Source organism: Macaca fascicularis, chromosome 13, assembly GCF_037993035.2.
Source record: "Macaca fascicularis isolate 582-1 chromosome 13, T2T-MFA8v1.1".
Taxonomy (NCBI): domain Eukaryota; kingdom Metazoa; phylum Chordata; class Mammalia; order Primates; family Cercopithecidae; genus Macaca; species Macaca fascicularis.
This window is the reverse complement of record NC_088387.1, coordinates 447641-462661: the sequence shown is the minus strand read 5'-3', so window position 1 is coordinate 462661 and position 15021 is coordinate 447641. Positions and strand designations below refer to the sequence as shown.

Sequence of the window (15021 nt, the reverse complement as noted above, 5' to 3'; positions counted from 1 at the left end):
AAACATAGCCATGTGTTCTGGGCTATTAAATAAGGTTTTTCTGTTATAAACGTATAATTTTACATTCTCAGATTTCTGTATAATTGATATGCTTCCTAATTAGCAGACATAGTAATAAAAAGTGAATTCGAAGTGTAAGATCGGAGGAACCGTTCACATGGCTTCAGGTTCTGCTACTGGGTTTCAACTTAACAAAATGGTTCTGTGTGTTGGTAACAAGGCCTGAGAGTATGTGTGAGAGTCAGTGTGGCTGTAATCAGGGTTCGTGTTGGTTCCCTAGCAGAGGATGTTACACTGTTACATTATCTTCTACAAAAAATCCTGAAAAAAATGAAGGCTGAATAGACATACACACCCTCCCAAAATAATCCAAATGTCCACCGATATGAAAAACAGATGAATTACGGCTTCCATCGTGGAATATTCTTCAGCAGTGAAAACAAACTATAGCCACAGGTGCCAACTAGGATAAAGAAAACCTTTTAAACACGCTTAAAGTGAACCGACTAGGCAGAATTCCTCGATTACAGGCATCTGCTCCAAAAGGGTACTGTTATTAGTCCTGTGATGTAGAATGATAGTTAGCAACCCTGTTTCGGGGCACATCTAGAAAAAAGCAAAATAATGACTACACAATTTTAAATTCTTTGTAAATTATAACTATTACTATGAAAATTCTAAAAATGTGAAAATCTTCCCAACTGTTATTGGACACGCTTCAAAATAAATACCCTGGCATTGCTTGCCACACCCACAGTTGTGCCAAAATAAATGAAAATATAGCCCAAGGTAGTAGAATTGAAACCTGAAGATGTACGAGCCGTCCCTGCCTCGCTATCTATACATCGTGTAGAAATTTAAGAGCAGGTAGTGACACTGCAATGCAAGGCTCAAACCAACTGGGTATTTGGAAACTTCTATGCAAAGTGGCATTTTCGGTTTTTAAACACGGTGTTATTTGTACTTCAAACAGGTAACTGTTTGGTTCCCTTGGAAAAAATATAGCCATAAACCTGGTTTTTTTAAAAAAATACGGGAGTGGGTATGAGAGAGAGTAGCTTAGAAATTTTAAAAGTATCAGCAGGGAGCAGTGGCTCATGCCTGTCATTCCAGCACTTTCAGAGACAGGCCCAAGGGGCCTTTGAGGACACCGGTCTCCTCTGCTGCCTGCCTGCTGGACTGACCCCCCAGGACATTCACTGGGTTTCCACCCCTGTCTCATTTAACATCCCAAGGGTGGTCTTCATCCTCGTCTGGGGCTCAGCTCTGCCCCAATTTCCTAAATCTCTGCCTTCAGAGCCTGAAAACACCCACGCCCAGGGTCACCCTAAGTCCACGTTTACCCCAGAGAGTCCCCATTTTATGTTTTCCAGGCATCACCTTAGTGATAATTTATCCTGTAAATTCCAACTGCCTTCACACCTCACCCCTGCTGTCTCCCAGCAGACCCCACTCAGATGCACATGCCCCAGACCCACACCCAGGTCTGTACATGCTGCCCTGCTCTACCCATGTGGGGACCACCTCTCTTTCTTGAGGAATCAGCTGGCGATCATCTCCTTGTGGAGGGCTGCCCTGACTTCCAACTCTCTCCAGCAAAGGCAGAAGCCATCCTCAGTACTTCCCCAAAACTCAGGCCAAGTATGAAGATGGCGCAGATGCTAGCTGTGCCTGGGATGCCAAGGGCAGGGCCCACAGATGCTCTGCACATGGCCCGGGGCACCGCCTGAACACAGCAAGTGCTGAAGAAATAAAACTGACATGCGATGACCTCTGATAGGGCCTCCTTCACCATCCACATCTGTCTCCCCACTGGACAGTAAAATCCACAAGACAGGGAAGGCTTGTCTCACTCATCTTCAAACTCCCAGGGTCACCCTGGCAGGTAAAGAGGACTCAAATGTCTTCTGAAGGAAGCAGCTGGTTAGCTGCCGAGTTAAAGGGCCTCTGAAATTCAGAGCTCTGCATAGGAGTCCAGCACACTTTATTATGAATGACTCCAACCACGGCAGAAGTGGCCGTGGAACCAGTGCTAACCAATTCAGGGTTTGTTCACTGTTTCTCAGTTCATTATCACAACGCATTCTCACAGAGCAGCGGCGCACAGATCCTCAGACGTCTACACAGAGTGGGACGATGGCGCCAAGTCACGTCAACGTCCTGTTGCAGACTGGGAGACACCGGTCAGACACGGACCCAGGCAGAGCACAGACCTCGCGTTAAATCGGCTCCGTGTAAACAGCACTCCCTGCCAGGCCCTTTCCTATCTGCACAGCTTCTACAAATTCAACTCTCGCACCTGACACCTAAGAATACTGCACACCCCCATGTGAATCCCCTACTCACCTCCCAAAATGACCCGGCATGGCCGAGTACAAAAAATTTCAACATAAGGGAACTGGAGGGCATGTGGGGCTTTCTCGAGTCCCTGCTGCCTCCTGATGGGAGGGCCCAATGCTTCACACCCCTAGTGAAGGGCGGGTCTCTTCGGCCCCCAGGCTTTGACCTGGAGCTTAAATCAGCATTAACTAATTTCACTTTCCAGAACCAACTTCAAAGGCCTGCAAAGCCAGAGAAGGGAGAGGAGATGGAACACGCCCTCACCTCAGATCTGCTGCAAGCACACACTTCTCAGATGCGTCCCAAGGTGCACAGCGTGTCCGATGCCTGTTTCACATCCACCGACCTGCAGGTCTTCTATGTGGCATCAGCCTCCTGGGCACTGGGAACAAGAGGTATAATGGCAAGTCCCTTCTGCAGCAAAGCTGAGGCAAAGGGACCCAACACATTGGAACTGACCTTTTTCTGACAGTATCAAAACAGAAGGAAAATACTGTACAGTCAACTCCCCCTCACGCAGGTTTATTTACCTGTGACTCAGAGGCCATGACAGAGAACCTTCAGGTTCTTACCGATTCCTATTTTCCCCATCCAGGAAGCCTTTGTTTTTAATATCGTACGAACTTGCCATTTTATAGGCCAAAAACAGCAAATATTGGCAGTTTCCTACAGTTCAACTGAATAAAATATGATCATGGCCTTTTGTGAAACCATGAAGAAAAGGTGGATATCTCAATATGTGTTTCCAGACTGGCTTTGTTCCTGAAGCGGTAACTCTGTTCACTCAGGATATTAGACACTGAAGAATAAACATCAATATCCCACCAAGAAAACCAAAGGAATGAAATAATTTTGCATCCACCTTGGAACCTTTTTAGGACAAGGCAGGACACAAACTTCTAAAAAGCTGCAATTGTCCCTCTGTATACACAAGGACATGGATTCCAGAACATGCCCGAGTTTACCCAAATCTACGTATCCACAGGACCCCACGGCCACCCTATGGAAGCACATGTAGGAAACGTCGGCCCTCCACAAAGCCAGGTTTTTTCAGTAAGGGTTTGGTTGGAAAAAAAATTAACATAAGTGATCCTTCGAAGCTCAAAACCCATGTTGTTCAGGGTCAGCTGCATTTATTACTTGTGTCATATCTGAGGCCTGAAAGCCATCATTCTCGATACCTTAATGTGACGGTTAACAAACTAACTGTTCCGATTAGAAAGAGGAAAAAGCTTATTTTTAAGCTGACAATGAGAGTGGATGCGGCTACGATGAACGGAGAACAGACCTAAGCAAGCACCAAGGCTGGGGTGACTGCCTGTGCTCAGACCCACCAGGGCCTGTTCTTCCATCTCCCTCTGCTGAAAGGGATAACCTCCTTCTCCCCCACGACTAAAGGGCCTTTTTAAAATATTCACACGAGAAGTGCTATGAAAAGCTGAAAGGTCACAGATAACATTTTTAAAAATAAACATTAACGTAAGCATTTAATTTTCGTATAAGGAGTAAGGAAAGGATCCAGTTTCAGCTTTCTACTTATGGCTAGCCAATTTTCCCAGCACCATTTATTAAATAGGGAATCCTTTCCCCATTTCTTGTTTCTCTCAGGTTTGTCAAAGATCAGATGGCTGTAGATGTGTGGTATTATTTCTGAGGACTCTGTTCTGTTCCATTGGTCTATATCTCTGTTTTGGTACCAGTACCATGCTGTTTTGGTTACTGTAGCCTTGTAGTATAGTTTGAAGTCAGGTAGCGTGATGCCTCCAGCTTTGTTCTTTTGACTTAGGATTGTCTTGGAGATGCGGGCTCTTTTTTGGTTCCATATGAACTTTAAAGCAGTTTTTTCATACGAAAATTAATTCAAGATGGATTAGAGACTTAAATGTTAGACCTAGTACCATAAAAATCCTAGAGGAAAACCTAGGTAGTACCATTCAGGACATAGGCATGGGCAAAGATTTCATGTCTAAAACACCAAAAGCAACGGCAGCAAAAGCCAAAATTGACAAATGGGATCTCATTAAACTAAAGAGCTTCTGCACAGCAAAAGAAACTACCATCAGAGTGAACAGGCAACCTACAGAATGGGAGAAAATTTTTGCAATCTACTCATCTGACAAAGGGCTAATATCCAGAACCTACAAAGAACTCAAACAAATTTACAAGAAAAAAACAAACAACCCCATCAAAAAGTGGGCAAAGGATATGAACAGACATTTCTCAAAAGAAGACATTCATACAGCCAACAGACACATGAAAAAATGCTCATCATCACTGGCCATCAGAGAAATGCAAATCAAAACCACAATGAGATACCATCTCACACCAGTTAGAATGGCGATCATTAAAAAGTCAGGAAACAACAGGTGCTGGAGAGGATGTGGAGAAATAGGAACACTTTTATACTGTTGGTGGGATTGTAAACCAGTTCAACCATTATGGAAAACAGTATGGCGATTCCTCAAGGATCTAGAACTAGATGTACCATATGACCCAGCCATCCCATTACTGGGTATATACCCAAAGGATTATAAATTATGCTGCTATAAAGACACATGCACACGTATGTTTATTGCAGCACTATTCACAATAGCAAAGACTTGGAATCAACCCAAATGTCCATCAGTGACAGACTGGATTAAGAAAATGTGGCACATATACACCATGGAATACTATGCAGCCATCAAAAAGGATGAGTTTGTGTCCTTTGTAGGGACATGGATGCAGCTGGAAACCATCCTTCTTAGCAAACTATCACAAGAAGAGAAAACCAAACACCGCATGTTCTCACTCATAGGTGGGAACTGAACAATGAGATCACTTGGACTCGGGAAGGGGAACATCACACACCGGGGCCTATCATGGGGAGGGGGGAGGGGGGAGGGATTGCATTGGGAGTTATACCCGATGTAAATGACGAGTTGATGGGTGCTGACGAGTTGATGGGTGCAGCACACCAACAAGGCACACGTATACATATGTAACAAACCTGCACATTATGCACATGTACCCTAGAACTTAAAGTATAATAATAATAAATTTAAAAAAAAAAAAAAAAAAAAACGTAAGCATTTAACAAGCCCATTACGATTTAAAGGAAAAAAAAAAAAAACGGTATTAAGTTCCTGGGTGCAGGGGCTCATGGCCGTAATCCCAGCACTTTGGGTGGCCGAGGTGGGCGCATCACCTGAGGTCAAGAGTTTAAGACCAGCCTGGCCAACATGGTGAAACCCCTTCTCTAACGAAAATACGAAAATTAGCCAGGCATGGTGGCGGAAGCCTGTAGCCCCAGTTACTTGGGAGGCTGAGGGAGGAGAATCACTTGAACCCGGGAGGGAGAGTTTGCAATGAGCCAAGATCGTGCCATTGCACGTCAGCCTGGGCGTTGAGTGTGAAACTCCATCCCAAAAAGAAAAAAATATATAAAGTTTTCCTTCCAATGAACCTATCATTCAGCCACCGAGGTATCCTATAGCTACTTATTCAGCCATGAGATACACCACAGGCGATATAGGCGAACAGGACACAGTTCTTCCCTGAAAGAAGGCTGCACCCTCAACAGAAGGGAGGCACATACTCCGAATGGAATCGGCATAGGGAACAGATGCTGCTGCAGGTGAAACTGGCTGCACAGAGCACCCACTCAAGTGTCTGAGAAACAAGGAGCCGTTGGTGCCATCACCTTCCATACTTGAGCTGGGGCAGTGGGGAGCCTGTCATCACCAAGGACAAAAAGCCCCAGAACCACACAACGAGCTTACAAACTCACCAAGGCGATGACTGAGCAATGTGTGTGGAGTGATGCGAACACACAGATGTCAGGGCCACGCGCGGCGTTGGTTTTGTGCATCAACCTGAGCGTGCCCGGGGTGCCCAGATGGCTGGTTCTGCATTATTTCTGTGTGAGATGCATGTTTGCCTCTGGACTGAGTGGAGACCCATCCTCGCCGGCGTGGGGGGCACCACCCTATCCACCCAGGGCCCGAGTAAAACAGCAAGGCGGGGAAAACTGGGTTCACTCCACCTGTCTGGCTGATGGGCCAGTGACATCTGTCTTCTGCAGCCCGTGCTTCTGGGTCTCAGCTCCTCAGACCACGGTGGGATCCGCACCCTCCGCTTCTCAAGTCTTCAAGCCACACCCTCCCAGGACTCTAGCTTGCAGCCTGTGGGTCCTGGGGCTTCTTGGACTCTGTAGCCCCTGCAGCAAGCCTCGCCCTGGAGACACACGCACACCCGGCTGGCTGTCTCTCTGGAAGCCCTGACTAAAAGCCGCCCCTAAAAGTGGTCTTCAGAATTTCTTTCTAGCCCTAAGATCCCAGCGCCCCTCCTACAATTCTAGGCGGAAAGGTGAACGGAGACCAATGGACAGAGGTGTGTGCGAGGACACGCCAGGCAGCAGCACTGGGCAGGAGGGCACTAACGCTCACTAAGCAAAGAATCAATGTTGCTTGCCACAAAAATGAGAGCAGCAAAGATTTCTTCAAACAGAAATGAGTTTGTATCATGATTTGCTCTTAATACATAAGAAAGCATAAAAGTAGGCCTATTAACAATTACATAAGTCTTTAGAGGCCCTTGAACTACTTCTGCCCCGAGTCCTTCCCTTGCTATTGATGGAAATATGGGAGAAACCAGGAGGTCTGAGCGTGGACCTGGCCGTGCTCCCAGGGGCCGAGGAAAGCACCCATCTGTCCAGTCTTCCCTCCACCCCGCGGGGTTCCCTCTTACCCAGACTCTTGGGCTGACGCGGCTCATGCACTCAACAGCGCCATCATTAAACGTTTAGCTTCGCATCACGAGGGCCTCCTCTGGCCTCTTCTGACCACTCCTGAACCTCCAGTCAGCATTAGTCTGCAGGACACGCGTGGACAAAGTTGATGGATCACGGCCTCCAACGAGGAAGGTGCCAGGCAAGGAGTCGGAGAGCCGGGGATGGAGCAGCCCTCACCCAGGGAGGCGAAGGCCAACAGCGGCCACCACCGAGGACCTTCCTTCCCACCCTGAGGGCAGCTCACCCAGGGAAGCGAAGGCTGACGCTGGCCACCACTGAGGGCCTCGAGGGCTCTCCCCACCCCGAAGGCGGCTGCGATCACATTTTCCCATCGCACCAAGAGACCCCTGTATTGAGCACAAACCTTTCCAACCTTCGAATCAATAAGGAATCACAACACAGACATTCCCTCAATCCAAATGGCCAGCACACAAAACAGACATGCAATCATACACATTTCCTGTGGGAAAATCAGTCAGTCTCTGGGGCCTCGCGCCAGGGGTGGGGGAGCATCATGGGGAGACGCCCCAGCCCCAGCCTGGCTCCTCCCTCTATAGCTCCTTTTCCCTCCTCTTCCCCCCGCCCCTTCCCACCCCCTCCTAGCCTCAGAGGCTCCTTCCTCAAATTCTTTCCCCTTGATGAAGTCATTCATGCCCAAAATACAAGGCAAAGTCATGGGGGCTCAAGAGAAAATCCATACCGTGGCTCGCGTTTTAGATTCTCATAAGTTTGAGAATAACCAAGCAAGAATCTTTGGCATCTGAATGGTCTGAAGGATTCTGAGCTCAATGTCCTGCACTGGCCCGGAGTGGATCATGGGTGTCTCGGACATCTTCACAACTCTACACCAGTTATTTTGAAACACACCAGCAGAATAGAACCATGTGAATAGCTGCTTCTCAGTTAAAAGTAGGAAAAGACTCCAAAAGCTGCCCTCAAGGAACATCCTTCCCATGAGGAGTTTTCTGCATCGGGCCCTTCAGGCACAGGCAAGGCCCCTGGGCCCAACTCCCTCATCCCTGCGTCATCAAGCAGCAAAGACAGTGGGGAATAAAGCAAGTGAAGGAGTCAGTCCCGCACAAAACGGGCTCCAGAAGCCACAGCTACTCTCCCAGTGTGGGAGCCAAGTTCAGAGACCTGGAAACACCAGCATTCCCAGGGAGGAGGACAGAACAATGCCATTTCCCCCTAGTTTAGGGAGACACCACCCCACGTCCTCTGGCCTTAAAAGAGGAGAGACTTCACATACATGATTTCAATGACTCCACCACACACAGAAAGTGGGCTGAGGGCTAACACAACCATATAAATGCCTGGCAAAAACACACTAAATGAACACACAGATAAGCAAGGTTCTCCTGTTATCCACCAAATATTCAGAAACAAATCCAGTAAGCAATCTCTTTGCAATCAAAAGACCAATTCAGAGGTGCAGATTAAAAATAAACATACAACTGAACCCTTAATACACCAAGAACCAAATTCCACGGAAGTGTTATCACATCACCACCTCCCAGCTGAAGGAAGCAGCACTGGCCACTGACCAGCTGTTCACTCGTGGATCAGTGAACGAAAGGCAGTGCTGTCCAGGACAATGATGAGATGTTAACCTGAAAAGGGCAAAATTGCAGAGGCTGGAGGGACCTTCCAGGTAACCCGTCCCCCTCAGTGGACAGAGGACCCCCGTGGGACCACAGAGCCCAGAGCTCCAGTGTGTTCGGGGCAAGGACTCAACTGCAACCCTGATGATGTCCGAACGCCTTCTGCCCTTCTGTGTCTCTGCCCCACTAACAGGGAATCCGTGAATGCTAAGGAAATGTAACGCATTTTACAATACATGTAGATTTTTAGCAAATTAAAGATAAACAGTGACAAACTTTGAGAATTAACTAAAATATAGTTCAGTGAATGCCCAAACTCAAAGCTAGTCTCCAAGAGGTGATAAGCTGTGTGTGGTGGTTAACGCCTGTAAATCCCAGCAGTTGGGGAGGCTGACGCAGGAGAATCACTTGAGCCTAGAACGTTGGGGTTGCAGTGAGCTGTCATTGCACTACTGCACCCAGCCTGAGAAACAGAGTGAGACTGTCAAAAACAAACAAACAAAAACAAATTAAAGGAGTTCAAATGAACTCGCCCATACGCTTTAAATTTTCATTTGGGTACATGGGGTGATCTAGTTCCTTTTTCCCTTGCAATACATGAATAATCTAATAATTAAATATAATCTAACAATTACATGGGAAAATTTAATTATTTTCCCATTTCATTATTCCCTATCTCAGGGAAAAAGTTAAAAGTATTCCCTATTTCAGGGAAAAAGCTAAAAATCATTTTAAACCTTCCTTCCACAAAACAGTGTACTCAGTCATCTCTATCTGCTTGATCATGTGGAATTCAGCTTCACATGTCTACAATACGGTTTTTGTTAAACAGCGTTTATGTAGACAGGCGAGAGAAAGAAACACTTGGTCTATGTAGAAGCAGCAGAAGACACGTTTTAACAGAAAAGGGAGAAGATACCACCGTGTGAATCTGGAAATTCTGTCGTCGTCTTGTCCACACACACAGAAAACACCCAAGCACGTGCCTAGTGTCCAACAGGAGCACAGAAAGGACAGGGTTCCTCCAGTTGTTTAATGACCAGCCCCACTTGTCACCGCCACATAACAAAATCCGCACGGCAACTTCAGCACGTTTCATTCACGATTCCACGGAAATCAGGCTGAAGAACATACAGATGTTTTGCCCACATTTAAAAATCCAAGTGTGGGACTCATAGAAATAAAACACATTATGGGTTCACTTAACTTTTCCAAATTTTTACTTGGAGAAACCTATAAAGTTCTTGTCAGTTACATCCTTAAGTTTTCCAGTAATTTTTAAATGCGAAGGTCAGGCAAGACTTGTAAAGAGGTACACACATACGGCCCGGCGTGGTGGCTCACACCTATAATCCCAGCACTTTGGGAGGCCGAGGTTGGCAGATCACGAGGTCAGGAAACCGAGACCATCCTGGCTAACACGGTGAAACCCCGTCTCTACTAAAAATACAAACAATTAGCCAGGCGTGGTGGCGGGGGCCTGTAGTCCCAGCTACTTGGGAGGCTGAGGCTGGAGAATTGCATGAACCCGGGAGCCAGAGCTTGCAGTGAGCTGAGATCTCACCACCGCACTCCAGCCTGGGTGACAGAGGGAAACTGTCTCAAAAAAAAAAAACAAAGGAGGTACACACATACATGCCATGTTCTTCTCTCAAAGAGACGGGCCCTTTTTTTAAGATTCCAGAAGTAAATGTGGTTGTCATCCTGCTTTTGAGAGGATGGGCTGTGTTTTAAGCATGAACAGACTTTCCTCCATGCACCAAGGATGCACCATGGGGGCAGTGCTGCCGCCGCCTCCCCAGTCTCTGCTCAGGGTGGGGCAAGGGGAGCTCCGTTGTCTCCCGTATACACCGTCAACAGGCCAGGTGCTCAGGAGGCGGCTTCCAGGACTCGCTGTAGGCATTCGTCAGCAGGGCAGGCAGTGCCTCGTGCTGGTGGGCATCCAGCAGTAAGGGGGTCTTGCACTTCACTCCCTGGGCCCAGCCGCAGACAGAGGGGAAAGAGACACCTGTATCGTAACTCATGTGTATTTATAGATACACAGAGACTCTGCAGTGCAAGGTGCAGAACTAGAAGGAATCATGGAAATAAGAGGGAAGACATTTGGTTACGACTGGCAGAGTCACCTCAAGCCTCAGCACTTCCTGCCGGAGCCCTCACTGACCAGACTCCTCCAGGGTCACTGCCACTGCCTTGCCCAGCTCATGACAGGGCAGACAGTGACAGAGCCTCAGAACAACCTCCCACTCCTTCCTCACCAGCCCAGGGGATGAGCTGTTCATGAGTGTCCCAAAGCCTGAATGCGGGAACACAGAGGTGACTGAGCAGAAAGGGGGACAGCCACAATGGCCGCGGGTGTGCAGATATTGCGGGGCACCCCAGCAGCCCTTTCCGTCTTAAAGAGGATGGCCACGGGTGTGCTGATGCTCCCGCGTGACCCAGCCGTCCTCTCCACCTTATAGGGGAATGGCCACGGGTGTGCGGATATTCCCGGGTGCCCCAGAGCCCTTTTCACCTTAAGGAGATTTTCACAGTCTCATATCAGTCTCCAAACTATTCAGTGAGGTTGGAGGAGTATCACTGTGGACCAACACTGATTGGCACCAAGTAAGGGCGATTTTATAACCATGTCTCAACCATGAAACAATCAGGTCTTTGGCCATCTGGTCTAAGCTTTTTCTGTAACAAAGTTGGATAATTTAGTTGAACTTTGGTTTTCCAAAGCTTGTTACAGAAACCACATCTTCCTAGGTGTGGCTCTGTGGTGTCACGTGCACACTTCAGTAGCCAGGCTTGCCAAGACTCACGGCACGTTACACGTTCACCTGAGAAGGCTGCTGAATCATTGAGGGCTCTGGCGTGCTCTGAAATGAATTTGCCACTTCAGCCTACACTCTACTCCCTTGTTTGGTTAAAGAAACCCAAAAAGCAGAATTTGTTTTGGCCAATCGCCTGCTGACCCAACTGCAGAGGTTTTAATTAGAGTACTTTCATTGCATCATAGAAAGCAAAGTCATATAGATCAACTCATTATTACCACTCCAAAGGTTTAGTAAATCTCCAGATAATCAGGCAAACATTTTAAGAAGCTACATTAAGGTTTACAATACTCAAAATTTAAAACTACATCCATGCTCCAAAAAACCACCATTCCCATTTTAGATGGCCAAATGCATATGAGAAAGAAAGAAACGTGCTGAGCGCATTTTTTGGGTAATCTTATGGAGAAACTGCCACTTTAAAAATGGCTCTAGTTCCTGGCTCCAGATGGGTGTGGTGGGTTGCCTCACTCAATTTCAACTCCACCTGAAGCTGGGACACTAGAAATCCATTCGCAGACTCCACGGCACCAGAATTCCCACTTCTGGAAACAGCCAGGAATGCAGACCTGTAGCAGAGAATTCTTTCCTGCCCACCCTAACTGTCCTCTGTGGAAGGCAACAGTCAAAGACAAGTCCACCCCCCTAGTCGCAACTGCACCACGAAGAACCATTTCAAGGTGGGAAGTGATTGATCAGTGGGAACAGGCAGTTTAGCTAATCACTTATAAGGCAGAGAAGGGGGGTTTGAAGGCCTGTATCTGGTCTTGTCCTCGGTAAACGGTCATCCGCCAGTCAGCCTAAGCCACATGGGAAGGGGCTTCTTGCAGTAAAAGTGGGGGCGCAGTTGTGGGGAGGGGGAATGTCTTAACAATCACTGTTTTACAGGATCACAGGGCTCAGGCAATGTTCAGTATTGTCACACACCAAGGTTTTTACAGTCTGAAGAAAACTACAGTCCTAAAGTGTCAGTTCTCAAAGCCCTTAAGTTCCTCCTGCTAAGATTCCCAGAGTCTCCACTTCTTGCACCGAACCCCAACTTGCACAGGCACCTGCGTCTTCCTCCTGCAGCAAATGCAGATAAGAAGCTGTGGCTCTGCTGCAGTAATGATGCCATGCAGCCCTAACACCACAGCAGAGCAATGGCTCTGGCCTGAATGTCCCCAAAACCTCATGCTGAAACCATCTCCGAAGGGATACATTAAGAGGTGGGGCCTTTGGGAAGTCCTGCTCTCAGGACTGGGGTTGGTGTCCTTGTTGGGAGGCCTAGAGGAGCCCTCCTGCTCCTCCACCACGTGAGTTCTGACGAGACGACCGCTGCCACGCAACACCTGTTGAGATGCTGCCGTCTGTGAGCCACAGGCCCTGGGGCACCAGATGTGCAGGTGCCTTGACCTTGGACTGCCTTGACCTTGGACTTTCCAGCTTCCAGAGCTGTGAGCAATAAATGTCTCTTTACAAATCACCCAATCGACAGCAGCCGGACAGAGACAGTAATGTCACAACATGAGTCACTTTCTCAGTGGGCCAGAGGACTCCCCATGAGCCACCACCGTAAAGCAAGAACTCCCTGGAGGATGGAAAGGGGTTCACAAGGAATTCTACCCAGCACCAGGGTGTCTGTCCTTTCTTGCAGGAAGACAGCTGAGCCATGGCAGGAAACTACAGGGTGGGTGGGGCTGGACAGTAATGTGTCACCTGCTCATCTAAGCCTCAGTCTCCTGCCTCTCATCACGACAGTGGGGGTAACACCCCCCTCACCTGAGCTGTTGGGGGAGGTAAGAGTGCTGGGTGATTAACAATTGTTAGTTCCACAGAAATAAGGCAAAGAATCTGCCCCATGTCTTATAAAACCAAATCAGCCCAGGAATTCCACATCACTACTAATTTGCATGGGAAAATACCAGATTCTCCTAAGTTCTGGCATGTCATTTGTATTAATAAAGTTTGCAGAGTTTTCACATACTAAGTATATAAAACAGGAAAATAAATCATGCAATTTGGAGGCTGAAGCAGGAGACTCACTTGAGCACAGGCGGCGGAGGTTGCAGTGAGCCGAGGCCTCGCCACTGTACTCCAGTCTGGGTGACAGAACGAGACTCCATCTCAAAAAATAAAAAAAAAAAGATTTTGCTGCTTCATACTAGTAAAGTGGGCAGACTCTACATGCCAACTCTTATTCAAAGGTCGCCTAACACTGACTCAGGAACTCTGGCCCTGATGTGCTTGGAGTTTTAATCCTAACAGTGTTAAAGACCACTCCCCCAGGAGCTCTGAACAAGTACTCCAGGTATACGCTGAACAAGACCACACACTCTGACCGAAATCTAACTTCCCAGACCCAAACTACAGAACCACAGAAGACACTGCTTCTGTCCAACTTTGTGTTCTGCCATCGTTTGTGTCCATTATTTCCTACAAACCATCTCATTAGAATTTAGGGCACACAAAAGGCCGATACAACAGGGTCACTTTTCAAAGGTTTGGAGGTGAAGAACAGATACAATGCATTAGCTTCCTATTGCTGCTGCAACAAATTACCACAAATGCAAACCTCCTCTCAGCCCTGGAAGTCAGGAGTCCCAGGGCTGAAGTCAAGGGGTCAGTAGCTTGTATTCCTGCCTGGAGTCTCCCAATTCATAGAAGCCACCATGCAGCTTGACTCACAGCCCCACACCCCTCCTACCACTGCCCCGGCCTCAGCCCTGCACCCCTCCGGACCCTGCCCCTGCCCCACACTCGCCCTCACCCCCACAGCCCTCTGGCCTCTATCTCGTCCTCAGGTCTCCTCCTCTGAGGCAGACCCTCGTACTGCCTTCTCAAAAGGCACATGTGAAGACACTGGACCCACCTGGACAACCCAGGGTCCTCTCCCATCTCACTGTCCGTTACACTCACATCTGCAAAGCCTCTTTTGCCATGGAAACTTCATTAGACTAACAATCATTTAACAAGTCCATTCTAATGATGTGAAAATTGGCATTGTTTTCCTCCTAATGAACAGATCAGTCACCCATGTAACCTATAAATATTTGACTATTAAATATACAATACTGTAGGAGACAGAGATGAGGAAGACGGTTCCTCCCTGAAAGACGACTGGACCCTAGACGGAGGGATAAACATTCTGAACAGAATCAACATAACTCAACATTTGAGTCGGAGAGGTCAAGCAATAAGACGTTCAAAGAAGCAACCAGAAAGTATGTACTGTGCCCGTAGTTCACATCTGCGCCTGGCGTCATGAGCACGAGCATGCGGACACGCACACAGGGCCCAAGTGTAAGATCAAATATAAGGAGCTTTCCACTGTAGTATTTAACTAGATCTTATTACAAAATAGCCTCCTGATTTTTATCCAAAAAGTTCTCTGTAATTAAGGAAATTAATTTTCCCCTAAAAGGCATTTCTCTAGCTATCATTCCATATAAACTAAATGGGCATATTAAAGAAAAAAGACAAGGCCGGGCGCGGTGGCTCAAGCCTGTAA

General features: G+C 47.5%; 1 protein-coding gene and 1 long non-coding RNA gene across 6 annotated transcripts in view; one reads left to right on the top strand and one right to left on the bottom strand.

Annotated features, from left to right (window-relative positions):
* Nucleotides 1–15021, top strand: part of LOC135966743 (disco-interacting protein 2 homolog C-like) — a 208699-nt gene that overhangs the window by 169908 nt on the left and 23770 nt on the right. The gene's annotated exons all lie outside the window — the stretch shown is intronic.
* LOC135966745 (uncharacterized) overlaps nucleotides 1–15021 on the bottom strand; it is an 85853-nt gene that overhangs the window by 56937 nt on the left and 13895 nt on the right. For 2 of the 4 annotated variants that reach the window (XR_012421843.1, XR_012421846.1), the window contains one exon: nucleotides 2605–2722. The exons of the other annotated variants lie outside the window; for them this stretch is intronic. This is a non-coding gene — a long non-coding RNA (uncharacterized lncRNA). The remainder of the gene's footprint in view (nucleotides 1–2604; nucleotides 2723–15021) is intronic. 4 annotated transcript variants of the gene reach the window in all.